Source organism: Camelus ferus, chromosome X, assembly GCF_009834535.1.
Source record: "Camelus ferus isolate YT-003-E chromosome X, BCGSAC_Cfer_1.0, whole genome shotgun sequence".
Lineage (NCBI taxonomy): Eukaryota > Metazoa > Chordata > Mammalia > Artiodactyla > Camelidae > Camelus > Camelus ferus.
In genome coordinates, this window is record NC_045732.1 from 18,604,539 (window position 1) to 18,621,964 (window position 17,426).

The following is a 17,426-nucleotide window of genomic DNA, read 5'->3' on the forward strand; positions in this document are numbered from 1 at the left end:
ACTGTGAAGATCTTGAGCATTTTAACTCCCTCCCAAGCAAATTAGTTCTACTACATGCTACCAGTTTAAAGAGTATCACTCCAAACTCATCTGTCAAGGTTGTCACTATAGTGAATTTCATATCTGTAAAACATTCACAAACATGACTTTCCCTAAGATAAATATCCATTAAATATGTTATAAAATACAGCAAAAGCATCTAAAACAAAACTGGCTTTCCCTTAAAAGAATAAACTATTGCCATGTAGAAATGTTTGACTATCAGCTTTTTTTCTAGCTAGTTGGCCCAATACAATCCAAAAAAAAAAAAAATTGGGTCAGAGAAAAACAAGAATGAATATGATTTTGTCTCAAATAAATTTCGATAGCAGTTCACTGGCTATTTATGGTGTCAACAGAAAAAAACATGCACAACCTAAAAGTTGAGAGTTTTGTTTTATTCAGCAGACTTTCTGAGGCCTCTAGCCTGGGAGGCAGCCTCTCAGATGGCTCTAAGAGACTGTTCCAAAGAGGCAGGAGAGGAGCCAGGATATATAGGAGTTTTTGCAACAAAACCAGGTAGTGGAACATCAAAAGATTACTGTTAATTAAAGAAAACCAGATATCTCAAGTTAAGGAATGTAGCGCTTTCCTATGTATGGGAAGGAGCAAATGTCTGGGCTCATTGAAATCATTCCTTTTATATGCACCTAGCTATCTAGGGCCAGTATCCTGTTCTTTGACATCCTGGGTTCCCTCAGGGGCACCACTGGGGGTGGCTGCCTGCTTGTCTCCATCCTGAGTTCCCTTTGCTCACTCTTGTGGGTGGCAGTCACGGCTAATGACTTGATGGCTGCAGCATCCTTTGTTTACTGATATGGCTGGCAATATTTTTCATTCACAGTGTAACAGTGGCTTGTTGTGAAAATGTCCTAATAAAGTGCCTTATATAAGGCATTTAAGTAACTAGGCAGATTATTTCCTCAGAATGTCTTGAAATCTTCAGGTAAACACACTAAAATGATAAGAAATGTGGAATTCTTGCTGAGGAATATAGTCAACAGGTATTTTTATCCAATTCTCAATTATTCACCTGGTGATCTGCCTTGTGAGTTTCCTGAGGGCAAAGACCTGAGCCTGCGCATTTACAGGGGTCGCTCCAGCAGCATCTGCTTGGCACGCAAAAAGTCATCAGTATGCATTTTAATCTATTAATTGTTTAATGGCTTGTAACCACATTTTACTGTCTTCCCCACATTATACTATCTCAGAAACATGCTTTATAGAGTAGCAGAGGAAGAGTAAAAAAATTAATATTGAGAGGAGGGATGTGAGGTGAAAGAGATATAAAACCGTTGTATTGCAGCTCTTTTTTAAAGACATATTATTAATAGTTATAATAGCAAATATAACCAATAAAACAAAAATATCAACCTTGCCCAAATATCAGAAGAACTATGATAGAAAGCAAAGAAAATGAATAAAAGTTGTCTGTCAGTGTAACACCAAAATGGGAAAACCAAGTACAAATATATCTGTCCTATAAAACATGTAACTGGGCTTAACTTACATTTTAAGGGGAAAAAAACCAAACAGACAAAAAAAAAACCTTTACCCCAGGGTCGTGCTCACACAGTCACAGCCTCTCTTGAAAGGCTTGGCCTTGCTGCCAGCTCTTTCTCCTTGGCCAAGGAACACCGTAGAGGCTCTCTCTTCTCGAAATCCCTCTTTGAACCTTTGTCCCTTCTATTTACCATCCAGTCTCTCTCACCTCTGCTTCTTTCCCACTGGCTAATTCTAATTCCACTTGCTCACTTTCCATTCATGTCTTAACCCACAGCAATCTGGCTTCTGTCTCTACCAAATTGTATTATATAAAGTGACTGGGGATCTCCTGATTACCAAAGCCATTGGACACTTTCCATCCTTTATCTTACTGGAACACTCAGCTCCTTCCATTTTCCAGTGAATCAGAAGGCAAAACAATCAGCTAAGAGTAATAAAGGAAATAGGAGTGGCTTCTCAAAGAAACAGGTTTCTGAGTCCATTTTTCAAGAGTGCATCATATCCGAATAGTCCTTCCACGAAGTTAGAAATGCAAACAGAAGCAGAAACCATGCAGCATGCATTAAATTGACTAAAACAGCGCCATCAATTTAATGATGGATTCTTTGAGTGATTTAAGTATCAAAACTATCAATATCTACTTATCTGTGACAAGAAACAAGAATTAAATGAAGGAAATGGTGCTATTTAAAAGTCCTTGTGTTTTCAGTATCACTGAAGCCACAAAAATCTCTCCAAAATTTTTTATTTAAATAATGGGAGCCTTTTGCAGAAGGCCAGAATGTGAAAGTGTTAATTGATAGAGACTTGCAGGCAGCCTTGTTCTCTGCTACCAGCTTTACAGAACTCACTAAGTGTCTTACAGACCTGGAACATAAAGTTCTGCAGCTATAAGAAAAATCACACGAAGTTGAAAATGACAACCTCTAGAACTACATGGAAGTGCAAATTAGCAGTACAGCCCAGGATCTGTCCAAGTTGTGTGAAAAATGAAAATCAATAGTAAGATGCACTTGGGGCAAAGTTAATAACAGAAATGCAATTAAAGGAGAATGTAATAAAAGAAAAGGTTGTTTAGGGAAAGTGAAAAATAAAATTGTCATTCTTAGATGAGCAGTTTAGATGTGCAGAGGTTTCCAAGTGCTTCCCTTCCTTGATATCCAATGCAGAATCTTAGGGGATTATCACCCAGATGAAAACAAAGTATCGGCAACCCATGAGGTTAAGGGAGGCAGAAGTGCTAGTTAATCATATTGTAAAGGATAGCCAAGGCAATCTTGTATTGACCAATATCACAGAGCCAATTTACAATGTCAAATGGATACAGACCAGACATGTGAGATGCCAAGATAACAAATAGACTATGCCACATCTCACAGTTGTTGCTGAGGATCAAGTTTTAGGGTGAAGTGTTTATAGCTTCTGAAAATTTCTAGCAGAGAACAGTCAAGAGGGCAGCAAAAGTAAATAGTTGGGTATCCCATCAGATACAGAGTGGGAGTGAGGACGCATCGCCCAGGAAGACAGAGGGAGGTGCCTGAACAAAACCATCTTTGGGTAGAGCCCTGGCAGGATCTACATTCTCACTTTCAAGGATTTTAGACCAAGTCTGGATCCCATGACGGAGATTGTATTAGTTTCTGACAGCTGCTATAAGAACTTACCAGAAACTTGGTAGCTTAAAAGAACATTTACACAGATCCTCATCCTCTGAGATCTTTGTTCAGGAGCCTGGACTATAAGGAAGCCTTCCAGGTGATTCTGATGGTGGTGCCTGTAGATCACATTTTCAGAGACACTGTAATTGAGAATTGATGGGCACGTTGATCTTTAGGGTTTCATCAAAATCTTTGGAAGTAACACTTTTTAAATTAGAAAATACACACTATTGGCTTGAGAATAATTTTGAAAATAGAAATTAAGATTTCAAAAGCACAAGTCAGCATTTATGCAAAGTGGCTTTGCAGTTATCCAAAGCCATGATAAGCGGGGCTACTATAGTACATGAGATAACACAAGATTAACAGTGATTAATAAAGATTTAAGAGAGGCTGGAATCAATAGGTCAGTTATAATGGCTGTTCTAGTCATAGTTACTGAGTTAGCGTATAATTTATTGTTATTAGATCAATAAGGATGAAGGGAGTCTTTAAATGTTTAGGCAAGTGTCTGTGTGAAACGAGGCTAAATCATAGCACAAGCTGATGAAAAAAGTCAATAGAAATTCCTTATTTAAGGACAGTTTTTTTCTTAGAGAGTTTTTGTTGAGCTGCTGTGATACTCATGGTCTTGAAACCAAAGCTTCTCACGTATTAATATATCACATACCTATACTTGGAAACACATTTTACAAGTAGGTTTAGCACTCGCTAAATAATAAGTTTGTTAAAAAAAATCAGAAAACTTGACTGGATGATTTGTATTGAAAGGGATCTTTGGCATTGAAGAGGATCTGTTTTACTTGACACCACACAGATAGTGAAGGCAACAGGTTAGAACACTTAGAAAGAATGGGCAAGATTGACTTGAGAAACTTTATAATCTCGATTCCAGAATCTTCAACAGTTTAAAAAAGTTTTCGTATCGACTGTTTTAGGGGACAAGTGGTGAGAAATGAAATAATTATGTTGATGCAAGTTGTATAAAGGCTTCTAAGGAAGTTGTTCAGGAATAGTTGTTTTAAAAAGATGACAGTAGCAAGCTGAATTGTGACCTCAGAACCTGAAGAAGCAAAGGGGGAGTGCCTTGTATTTGTTTTACATCCAGGACACTGCAGGATGATAAAGTATAATGAAACAGAAGAGAGGCTATTTCAGGAGAAAGTGGGGAGAGTGAAAAATCCCACATTTGGTTGCTTGCATTACATAGAAGTCTTCTTATTTCAAGTGATCGGAACAGATCTGTAAACTGAAAAACTCAATATTAGGAATCATAAGATGTACATGTCATAAGCATGACATTCACTTGCCAGTCCTTTGCTGTAGGTCATGCCTTCTTCCTGCAGGGTAGGTCTGATTGGAATTCCAAGTTGTCCTGCTTATGTCAAGAGATGGTGTTAGGTGTTGAGTGGGGTTTTCTCCAGCTTTTCTTTTTTTTAAGTCTGGAAAATCAAGTCCCATAGCTGAAAGTGAAAAAGGGATTATGTGGGCCATACCTTAAATTTACAAAAGTAGCCAGGACTCTAGCCAGCCACCTGCCTCCAGGACTGTGGAGAAGAGCCAGCAGAACTAGCTTCTCTCCTCTCCTGCCTCTGCCCTACTCCATGCAAATGAAAGACTGGGGAGAAGAGAGAGGTGAGCCTGTGAGGTAGAGTGGTGCTCAGGCAGAGAGGCCATCCCCTCTACTCCCTGTGAGGGGAGGCAACATCCTGAATAACTGGGGAACATTTGCAGGAAAGAAGGCAGACATCACACTCCTGAGTTGGATGTCTGCTCAGCTTACTGCCCTGCCTGGCTGATACCCAGGTGGGGGATGGAGCATTAGGGAGCGATAATAAGGGCCACCCTCTTGGGCTTCCCCATGAACATGGAAGATGGATTTGGGCTGTTCCCAAAGGAGCTGTTTTGGTTTGTGGTCCTACTCAGCAAGATCTGTTGAGACCCTCACCCATCCACATATGTCCATGTTCAGCCTTTAAAGGCTTAGTTATAGCAGTAATGACGACCGCCCCAGCTAAGAAGCCCATCTTTCTGGGTAAAGAGACAATGTCTGTTTTTCCTCTCCCTTTTCCCCATCCCCTCACCAGAGGGATAATTGGGGAGAGGGGCAGGGGAATCAGAGGGCCACAGAGGATAAGGAGGAGAGCTTTACGAGTAAAAGACTGAAAGTTTAACAAGAATCCTTTAAAAACTGGAATGACATCGTTCTAATGACTAAAAGTGACTAAGAAGTTTTGTCATAAAAATGAGACTCCCAAAGGAGTGGCCAGAGCACAGCTGGTGGCAGTTACTCCAAAATGAAAACTATTTCACATTTGTACCCAACATATTGAAATTTTCACTTAAAAAACCATACTTGAATAATCTACTCCTTTAACATGTAGTCTGTTATTTCCAGTGGTATTTTTTTTTTCCTTAAGTGAGAACTTAGACTCCAGGGAAGCCATTTCAGTAAAGCACCCTCTGAAATTGTTTTGCTCCACACACTCCATCTTTTACTTTTTTTCCACTGCTGTCTAATCTGGCGGCAATTTTTAAAGCAATTTGCATTTATTGAGTCTTTCCAAAGGGATTCAAGTTTTCACAACAACAATGTTCTTTCTACACCAACTCCACTGGTTTATCTAATATTTTGGTTCAATCAAGGAATTAGGAAAACAAGTAAAAATGGCATAAACAAGCTTGGGAGCCAACACAGCTGATTTAGGGGAGGCAGGCAACCTGAATGGCACGAGCAGAGGTGACAGGCGTGTTCGAGATGCCTTTTCCCCGACTCTTCTCCAGCGTGTCTGCTCACTTAACCCTCCAGGTCAGACTGACTGGCCCACAGGACAGACGGTGCTCACAGCTCATAGGCTTCTCCTGCATATTTTCAAGCTGTGAGAGAAAACATTTTGAACTCCACTGGGGACTTCTGGGGTTACCTTGGGTAAATGTAAACTATTTTCTTTAATTCATTGAGTATCGGCGCTATGCCTGCTTAAGAAGAATGCTTATTTGATATAAAATTACTCACTTCTGATGATCGCCAGCATAAAGTGAATAAAATCTCCCTGAATGTAAGCAGTAGGAAGCAACACCACCTCTCCCCAGAGATCCTTAAACATCACCCACCTCTATTTTCAACTGCATTTTCTGCAGATTTCAAGCCCCAATTTAATCAACCTTATGCAGTATGCAATAATATGTTAATGTCTAATTTTGTCTGCATCGATCTCTCCAGTAAAGAGAGCTGATATTAAGAGAGGATATTCAGATGCATGCCTATTCTTTCTAGTCTCCATTCAAGAGTTTCCTCATTAGAGCTATTATCTTAATTTTACCTAGGATAGCTGTTCATTGTCTCTAGGAATCTGGTTTCTTTTCTAGTTCCCATTCTGTGGGAGTGACAGAAATCTAATCTTAGTCATTTCAAGGGTTTCCTCCAAAGCACACTTTGTCTAAGACCAAAGGTTCTTAAATATTACCAAGGAGATGAAAATAGGAAGTATCTGATCCTAAGGTTCCTCTGTCCTGACTTTTTCTCATCCAGCGGATCAGTTACTTGTGGCTCATGTTAAGGACTTGGAGATTATTTTGCTCCATTATCACTCCACTCGGGTACAGAGATGGCACCTACCCATGAGGCTGCTGGGGCATCACCTGCCTGGACTCACCATGAATCCATTTCCTGTCCACGCCAGGGGCAAACTTGCCAGTAGGGCTGCAAACACTTTTATTCCTATGTAAAAGCCAAGAAGAAATGTGTAGATTTTTTTATTTCTCCCTTGCTACCCCCAGGATTGATTAGAAGCCACTTGAAGCACTTAATTTTTGCAGCATACATTCATCCAAAAATACTTATTGATTGCATACTATATGCCAGACACTACCCAACACAGTGTGTTCCTGATGACCTAGAGAGTGCTCACCCTTCCCTGGTGGACAGTGCCCTGTGGGAACCTTGACTAGGCATCTTTCTCTGAACATTTCAAGATGAGCTATGAGCTTAATAGCCAGGTCCAAGATGAGGGTTCTCTGGATGACTCAAAGACTTCTCATGCTGATGGTGAAGACCAGCAAGTAAACTACTCTACTTTTCCATTTATTCTAAAATGTAGGTTATTTATTCATATTTATCATCTCTAAAATTGAAATGCATCTTTCAGTCAATGGCAATTTATAACTGCTGTCAGCCAGGTAACATTCATGTGGTTGCCATTGTGTATTCATAATGTATTGCCCCCATATGTATCTTAGTTATCTATTGCTGCATAACAAATTACCCCAAAACTTAGAGGCTGAAGACAACAACATTTATTACATGAAATATTTTATTACATGAAATAGATCAGGAGAACAGGTAGGGCTCAGCTGAGCCCTCTGACTCCAAGGTATCTCCTGGGGCCATAACTATCTTAAGGCTCAGCAGGGGGTAGATCTGCTTTTAAGCTCACTCCGGTGATTGTTGACTGGATTCAGTTTCTAATGGGCTATTCAGCTGAGGCCTTGGTTCTTCATAAGCCATTGGCCAGAGACCTCCCTTAGTTCCTTGCCTAGCAGTCTCCAGACAGGGCAACCCATGATATGACAGGTAGCTTTACTAGAGCAAGCAAGCAAGAGGGAGAGAGGGAGAGAGAGAGTCAGGTAGCCAGAAAGAAGTCAGCTTTTGTAATCTAATCTCAGAAGTGTCATCCCATCACTTTGGTGAGTTCTAATCTTTAGAAGCAAGTCACTAGGTCCAGCCCCTACTCAAGGGAAGGGGATTATACGAGGGTGTGAATACCAGGAGGTGCAGGTCATTGCAAGCCATTTTAGAAGCTGTCTACCACACTGCCTGTGATTATGGAACTTAGTTTATTCCTTGGGGTATGAGTGGCCACAGCAGTCCCTTGACATTTCAGTCAACACACCATTTTTAAGGGCAATATGAGGAAGGAAGATGAATCCTAGTTTTCTGAAAGTGTTTTGTCAGCACCTTCAGATAGCAGAGTGAATGTCAGTGGCTTGGGTGAAAATCCAGAGATACTAGGAGAGCAGACTTTAAAGAAATGCTTCAGCAACAATGCTGTTTTACCTACATTCTCTTCTAAGAGTTTTGTGATATCATGTCTTATGTTTAAGTCTATAAGCTATTTTGAGTTGATTTTTGTGTATGGTGTGAGGGAGTGTTCTAACTTCATCGATTTACGTGCGGCTGTCCAGCTTTCCTGACACCGCTTGCCAAAGAGACTGTCTTTTCTCCATTATATATTCTTGCCTCCTTTGTTGAAGATTAATTGACTGTAGGTTTGTGGGTTTATTTGCTTTGGTAATTCTGGGTCTTTTGTGGTTCCATATAAATTTTAGGATTATTGCTTCTAGTTCTGTGAAAAATGTCCCAGGTAATTTGACAGGGATCTCATTAAATCTGTAAATTGCTCTGGGTAGTATGGCAACAATGCTGTTGATGGGACGATACTGTGGGGAAAGGTGAACATGAATGCCTCTGAGTAGCAAATGATTTAGAAAATTAAATCCTGAATGGGAAAGGGTTTTAGGAATACCTCAACCAATTTATTTCATGTGTATTTTTCATTTTATGAATGGACAATAGTGACATGATTAGAATCTATGCCTGAATGTGTGCAAAACAGCTCTTTTAATAAACTTAAAAATAAAATGAAAACTAAATAATATTGAAAGCATCATGCCCAAGTTTAATTTGCAACTTTTTTTTCTTTATTTAAGTGTTACATGAAATAATTTCCTCTAATTACAGGCATCTTAAATTCAGTGAATCAAGAAATGATTACAGTGCAGCATGATGAATTCACAAACCAGAGGTAAGTTATCCCTGCCTGTGGACTCTAACTGTGCCAGGGAGTCTGCAGCCTAGCCAAGATGTGTTTTCAGTGGGTCACTCACCTGGACGTGTACACACCTCATTTAAAGTACAATGAAAGTAAACAACTAAAGCTTCTGAAACATTGGGGGAAAAGAGTTAAAGGTAATCATAAACAATCTCATATATTGTGCAAAGGAAAGGAAGACTTAAGAGATGACAAAAATGTCCTGTCAAGCATAGTAGAAGTAATTTTCATCAAAGTGAGATAACTTTTTATAAGTCCCACCTCTAGTTCCCAGTCTGCAATCACAGACCCCAAGGGTTAGGAATTATTACCAAGGGCCCAAGAACCCATATGCATTTGAAACATTTTATGTAGAAAGGCTAAATAGTCTCTTAAACACTTCTGAACCACTATTTTTCAAATGTATTAAAGCACTTTGTTATTAATCAAATACACATGATTTTCAAGCAGTTTTTGACATCATCTTAACTTTTTTATTGTGGTTTGTTTAAGCAACAAACATTAAAAATATAATTTTTATCGGTGGGAAAGAGTCCATGAAATTTTTACTTTAAAAAAAAATACCCACTATGGCAAAAATTCTGGGAACCACTGTCTTCAGAGTTACTGAGTTGCAAACTTAAGCATGTTCAAAAATGATTCATTTTCTATGTCCTCATACCCTTAGGAAAATCATTTATCTCCATGTTACCAGATAAAGACCTATCACTTGCTATCACTCTTTCTATTTAAAATTTTATACCCAGAGATAAAACTTGTCACGATTTTAGAAAGAACTCCAATTTTTATTCCAACATGTTGAAAGGAAATCCATTTTGTTTCTGAGAATAATGAATTGAATTTTAAAAGAGATTTCAGAATTTCTTTTTCTCTCTCTGTTGCTTAATGTCAGATTTTTTCTTTTAATGGCAAGCTATCTTTCATTTTTAAATAACATTGGCCTATGAATGTTGGTTTAATTTTTTTCAGTTAAAATGGTGAGTCACAGTACAATGATGATTTTATTATACAATTAAGAAGCAAGAATACCAAAACTTAGCCAAGATGATAAAACTATTAGTGCCCCATCACAGCCAAAATGATTCACTTGCTTACCACCAGAGATAAAATTAGTCATAATTCAGGTATATTCTTGATAAAATGGAAAGAGAAAATTTTAGTAAGTATACTCTTATTAATATGTTTTAAATTTTACCTAATAAAACTGAAAAATGAAAAAGAAATGTTTCCTGCTCCTAAGAGACTTCAAGTGTCTCTTTTTAAAAAAAAAAACAACTTTTTTTAATTGAGTTATAGTCATTTTACAATGTTGTGTCAAATTTCAGCGTAGAGCACAATTTTTCAGTTATACATGAACATACATACATTCATCGTCACATTCTCTTTTGCTGTGAGCCACAAGATCCTGTATATATTTCCCTGTGCTACACAGTACAATCTTGTTTATCTATTCTACATTTTGAAATCCCAGTCTGTCCCTTCCCACCCCCCATCCCCCGGCAACCACAAGTTTGTATTCTATGTCTATGAGTCTCTTTCTGTTTTGTATTTATGGTTTTTGTTTTTGTTTTTGTTTTTTAGATTCCACATATGAGTGATCTCATATGGTATTTTTCTTTCTCTTTCTGGCTTACTTCACTTAGAATGACATTCTCCAGTAACATCCATGTTGCTGCAAATGGCGTTATGTTGTCAGTTTCAAGTGTCTCTTGATATGAGATCCAGGGTTAATAAATACAAATATGTGCTCATATCGTCCTATACATAACTTGAGCAGTTGCCATTTATTTGTAGGTTCACGATCAAGAGAGTGATGTCTTGTTCTGAATAAAGCAGGCTTGAGGACCATGTCCATACTGATATAAAGCAAACTAAAAGTCATCTTCCTACACCCCTGTTCATTTGATACATTTCTCAAATATCCACTTGATAAGGAAAACAGAAGTGAGGAGCTCCATTTCAATTGGCAATTTGGGATTAGGTATAAAAAATAGGTCTAGATAGCTGGCCAATTCATTATTTAAGTCATCAAATAAATATCCATTGAGTGACTTCTTTTTTTATTTTTATTGAACTATAGTCAGTTTACAATGTTGCATCACTTCCTGGTGTACAGCACAGTGCTTCAGTCATATAGGAACATATATATATTCATTTTTATATTCGTTTTCACCATAGGTTACTACAAGATATTGAATACAGTTCCCTGTGCTATACAGTATAAACTTGTTGTTTACCTATTTTATATATAGTAGTTAGTACCTGCAAATCTCGAACTCCCAATTTATCCCTTCCCACCCCCTTCTCCCTCTGGTAACCGTAAATTTGTTTTCTATGTCTCTGAGTCTATTTCTGTTTTGTAAATAAGTTTGTTTGTCTTTTTTTTTTTTTTTTTGGATTCCACATATGAGTCATATCATATGGTATTTTTCTTTCTCTGTCTGGCTTACTTCACTTAAAATGACATTCTCCAGGCCTATCCATGTTGCTGCAAATGGCATTATTTTATTATTTTTTATGGCTGAGTTGTATTCCATTGTATAAATACACCATAACTTCTTTATACAGTCTTCTGTCAATGGACATTTAGGTTGTTTCCATGTCTTGGCTATTGTAAATAGTGCTGCTATGAACATTGGGGTGCAGTTATCTTTTCAAATTAGAGTTCCCTCCAGATATATGCCCAGGAGTGGGATTCTTGGATCATATGGTAAGTCTATTTTCAATCTTTTGAGGAATCTCTATACTGTTTTCCATAATGGCTGCACCAAACTACATTCCCACCAGCAGTGTAGGAGGGTTCCCTTTTCTCCACACCCTCTCCTGCTTTATCGTTTGTGAACTTTTTAATGATGGCCATTCTGACTGGTATGAAGTGATACCTCATTGTAGTTTTGATTTGCATTTCCATTGAGTGACTTCTATGCTTCCAACACAAGCTTGTGCTCCTGCTCTCAAGAAGCTTGAAATCTATTGAGGATTCAAAAGGGAACGAACCGTTACAAATCAGTGTCAAAGGCACTACCAAAAGGGTTGACCCAGGATACTTTGGAATTATAGGAGAGGTTCCCAATGCAGGGATAAAGAATCAAGGAAGACTCCTCAGGGAAATTTAGCCCAGCAACTGGGGGGTAATGGTGGGGATGGGGTAGAAGAGTGTTCCAGAGGGAAGAGTGTGAGACAGAGCACAGGTGGGACTGAGGACGTGAAAGTTAAGGTTCAGCCTACTGCTATGGGAAGTAAAATCCTTGAAAGACTTTACTGGCTTTTGTGATGACCTTTACATCAGAAAAAAGTGACATTGTCAATGTGATATTTTACATGCTCCAGAGACTTTAAAGGGAGTGATAGCTTGCGGTGACACAGGAGTGAACGGACAGTGTGGCACACTTTGAATACATGAATACTTTAAAAGGACTACACGTGTGCTGTACTAAATTAAGAGTTTGAGTGAATGACATACCCCTCTACCAGCTAAAGGAAAATATTCTTCATTGGAATGCTGAGATGCCTCTGTGGATTTTTCTTCTTACATTTTCCAAAAAACAATTTTTGTGTATATATGCTTAAATCAGTAATAAAATATGATCCAGACTAAATGTTTTTTGACACAACAAATTTTAGTAAGTCATCTAGGGCCTAAAATGAGATTAGCCTGTGGTCAGGGAATTCAATCCAATGTTAGAACATCCATCAATGATGCTTCCATTCAAGATAACATGTCAACCTGTCAAGATAGCTAGTTGACTGACAGTCTTCTGTAGCTTCCAAATTTCTTCTTTTCCCACCCCAGAGTTCCCACTTCTATCATTGTATAGGCTTTAAATTGAAAACCCAGCCAGAAATATGACACCTTTCAACAGTCTCCTGGCATGTTATTTCAATTTCTATTTGTCAATTCCATCTCAAATGTAGGCATAGCAAACATTACACTGCCAAGCCCCAGACTCAGTCTAGGGCCTGGAGCTTGAGAAGACAAGATCAGGCTGTGCATTGTCAGCAGACCATGTAGTTGTCCATAAAGATGATCATATCAAAATCACATGTTCTGTGCTTCAAAGTATGAACACTGGGAGGAATAATTCACCGTATAAAGCATGGAAACTAGAGATATGCTAGAGCTATTCAACACATCTGTTAGGATTATAGGTAAATTATAATTAAGGGGTCACAAAGTCCAATTGGGATATATATTCCTAGAAGTCAATCTTAGGATGCCATTTGTGTAAACCACAGTGTAAACTGTACCTCAAGGTGTTTTGTAGTGTGCCTGTCCTATTAGCAAGAATATTTCAATGATTGATGCTGGTCTGCAAAGTATCTCTTTCCAGGAGTTAATATGCTTTAGGGGTGGTACTTTTTTTCCTTTTTTTTTTTTTTTGCTAAGTTGGGATTTATGATACAGTGACCCCTGGAAGAGGAGGGGAAAAGTCAGTGGAGAGATAAAGGGATAACTTTTTATGTGGCTTTGTCCCCATACTCTCCTATCCAAACACAAACTGGCCAGACAGGCTACTTTTGAGCCTCACTGGAGAGGGGAATTAGGCACATAAGCCAAGAGTTGTGTTGATGAGAGAGTTTATAAGACTGGGCTGTTCCTGATCTGAGTTCAATGGAGAAAGATGGAGGAAACATTCACCTGACTTCAGCACTGGGAAACAGCAGCAGATAATGAAGACCATGCAGTAGCAGTTACGCCCTGCTGAGAAGCCACAGAAGCATGTGAGGACCAGAGTGGCTGCAACAGTCACAGGTAGCAGTGATGGTGTCAGAGCCTATTAGAGTCAGCTTTGTAAAACACTGCCTGAGGAACTCCTCCTGCCTAACGTGCAGAGCCTTTGGAAAAGACATAAGGGCTAGGAGGAGCAAAAAACTGGGGGATATTACTGTTAATGTGACCACACCCTTCCTCACAGTCTGGAGTGGCCTGGGATATTTAGGTTTCAAAAATGTAACTTCGATTTGAAAAGTAAGCATGTAAACTTAGAACCCTATTGTTTTCTAATAAACCATGAAAACAAACACAGTGGTTGAAAACATGAATGAGAAGGCGAAGGGAAAAAAAAGTCTTCAGTGTCACTTAATAATTATCACAACTGATCTTTAAAACTCATTGTGTTCTTATTGTCACAAATTGAAAAACACTAGGATGGGGCTGGTGGGGACAGGGGGAGTGGAGATAGAAAAAGAGAGAGACCCTGGATGGATGGAAAAACTGAGGCAGAGAGAGGTCCAGCCTCTGCCTCCTGGAGCTGCTCTACACGCCTGGGTTTCCCCTCCCCAAGTGCTGCCTCCTAAAATGCCTTTGACACCCACCTCCATTTGTCTCAGAGACAAGCCTTGCAGAGCTGGCCGAAATAGCTGTATTGATTGATCCTTATTTCTGTAGGTATTTGCTCAGGTCATCAGCAGCTTTTCTCAGCCTCCAGGACAACTCAGGCACTCAAGGGTAATCCATGTGGGAGATGCTATTGCAATGTGATGAGTAATTCCACCAGCCCAACTGAACCCCTCAGAAAACAAAGTATTTATTCAGCTTCTCTTGCTGGATGGAACTGAGCCCAGGGGTTAGAGCTGAGAGCTTCCTCTTTGTACCAAAGCTACAACACTCAGCTGGGAGGTGATTAAAAACTTTAAACTACTAAGCAAGAAAGTAAACAAGCTAAAGCAAGAATGAGATGGCTGGCTCAGAAAATGGCCTAAGAAGAGGACGTCTTTTGTTGCTATTCTTTTGAGCGGCTAATCCTTTCCGGGTTTGCTTTAACCCATTCTCTGTCTAGATTATAAGATTTTTCAACCTCGGCACTACTGATATCGGGGACCAGATAATTCTTTGTTGTAGGTGCTATCCTGAGCTCTCTAGGATGTTTAGATGTCTCTACCCACTAGATGCCAGTAGCAATCCTGCCCCCTAGTTATCAAGATAAAAAATATTTCCCGATGTTGCCTGATGTCCCCTGGGTGCCAAATAATCCACAGTTGAGAATCACTGATCTAAAGTTAAAGGTCTCCATAACTGACAGCCTGTGCTACATCAATAACACACACAAAACCAAAAACAAAACAGAAAAAATCTGCCAATCAAAATTATTTATGGGATTTTTTTTTTAATAAAAAGGCCAAATGCCAGTTTACTGGTTTTGTTTTGTTTTTTCTGTTATTCTAGGAAAAGAATCAGATAGAGAAAAAGGTTATATCCCATTTTGAGCACCTAACATATCCACATATCTTACAGGTCTACCTTTAGTCCACATTCGGAGAAAACAAATGTAGAATAAAATAATTGAAGAGGAGCAGAATTTGCCACCCCAAAATAAGCCTCTTTGGCATAAGGATTATTTTGAGCTGATTATCTTTTGTATGAAACAGTAATCAGGAAAAGCTCTGAAAATGAAGTTATCCTTTTGTAAGAGACGTTTACATTTATAATGGAAGCCTTCATTTGTTAGGGTGTCTCCCTCTCTGTACCAGAAAGAGAAGGATGACCCTAAATCTCTAGAAACTTATTAATGGAGAAGGCATGAACTTGAATCTACATAACAACCTTACCTTGTTTATCTTTTCCTCGTCACCTCCCATAACCCACTCCCCTCCCCCAACATCTTTTACTTTTAGCTGGAGAGGGTATTTAATGTGGCTTGGGCCATTTCGGGAAGTTACGCACTTTTCCTGGGCACCTCCCCTGTGTACAAGAGGTATACATGTTATTAAACTTGTTTGTTTTTCTCCTGTTAATCTGTCTTTTATTACAGGGGAGTTTCAGCCAAGAATGCAGAAGAGTAGAGGGAAAACTACTTCTCCTCTCCTACAAAATCTTGTAATTCTAAGAACCAACCTCTAAATTTGCACTAAATTTCTCCAGAATGAGCCAAGCAAGCATCTACTACTATATTAGAGCCTAAGTAACTAATATAAATTCATAGTATACAGTGGGAATAAAATTGATCTTCAAAAAAAAATTATTCAAACTGTTTTTTCAACAGGATTTCTAATTCTCTCAAAACCTGACAAACGACTCCCTTAGTGCATATACTCTATAGCATCAAAATGACCGATGATTGGAGTTTTTTGGCCAAATTACCGGACAGAGGGCAGGAGGGAGGCGTGGAGAAGAGACAGGGCTATTAAGACAGCCCAGTCCATCATTCAGGATGGTGAAGGTAAGAAGAAATTGTTTTTAAAAAAAACAAAAAAAATAAAATTTGATTTTTTTCCTTGACTCGAAAGTTACAATGCCATTGTAGAACATTTTGAAAATACACAAAAGAATGCTCCCTTTTGAGATAATGACTATTAACTTTATTCCTTCTAGCCTTTTTTTCTCTGCACATGCAGTAAACAGCATTGGGCTTATACTAGAAGTTTAGGGATTTCTTTTTTTAGAAATAAAATTTTTAAGTTCAGTTTTTGACTTAACTTTGTATTATGAAAATGTCTTCATGTCATTGAATTTATTTATTCTTTCATACGTTTGTTTTTCACTCCATTATTACAAGTATTTCTGAGTTACCTATGACGTAGGTGCCAGGCACTATTCTCATGGCCGGAGATACAGCAGTGACCAGAAGAGACAAAAATCCTCTGCCCTGATGGGGCGTATATTTCAAAGTGGGACAACCAGCAATAAACAAATGAATAAGTACTATATTTTGCATGTAAGATAGTGATAAGAAAAATGGAGGAAAATAAGACAAAAAGGTCGGGATAGCAGTTAGGTATGTGTTTGGGGGACTGAGTTCGCATTAAAAAGAGGTCAGGAAAGTCTTCAGTGAGAAGATAGCATTTGAGCAGAGACCTGGAGGAGGTGAAGGAGCTATTCTTCGGGAGAAGTCATGCCTGACCAAGAGAATGGGGCGGGAGCCCGCCTCCCATGTTTCAAGGCCACAAGAGCTGACCGAATGGGAAGGGATGCCACTGAAGGGAGGTGGGGGCTGGGCAGTGAGAAGATTGTTTAAGGCCTGGGAGCAGTTTTAAGCACTTGGGCTTTGATAGTGAATGAGGTGGGAGACCCGGAGTCCAGGGATGTTTGACCATCTAACTAATTCACAGATACTGCATGAAGAAGAGACTGGCTCTATGGAGGGGGCAAAACCAAAAGCAGAAAGCCTGGTTGGGAGGCAACCACAAGGGTCCAGATAAGGCCTGGTATAGGCTTAGACATGGGTAGAGGTGACAGAACTAGCTGGATTCTGGATATATTTTGAAAATCAAAACAAGATTTCAGGAATATCAGATATGCAGGGTATAAGAGAAAAAAAGAAGAGTTAAGAATGACTCTAAGGTTTTTGGCTTGAGGATACTTCTCTAAATTATAACTTTAGTAAATGCATAATTTATAATAATGCTTTTTAAAGTATTCTCATTACATAGGCAGTTTCAAAATTAAAGAGAA

At 38.9% G+C, this 17,426-nt stretch overlaps 1 protein-coding gene across 1 annotated transcript in view; it reads left to right on the top strand.

Annotated features, from left to right (window-relative positions):
• GRPR (gastrin releasing peptide receptor) overlaps nt 1–17,426 on the top strand; it is a 112,291-nt gene that overhangs the window by 84,454 nt on the left and 10,411 nt on the right. The window contains exons 11-12 of the mRNA XM_032475596.1: nt 8,944–9,007; nt 16,018–16,194. The gene's annotated coding sequence lies outside the window, so the exon portion shown is untranslated. The remainder of the gene's footprint in view (nt 1–8,943; nt 9,008–16,017; nt 16,195–17,426) is intronic.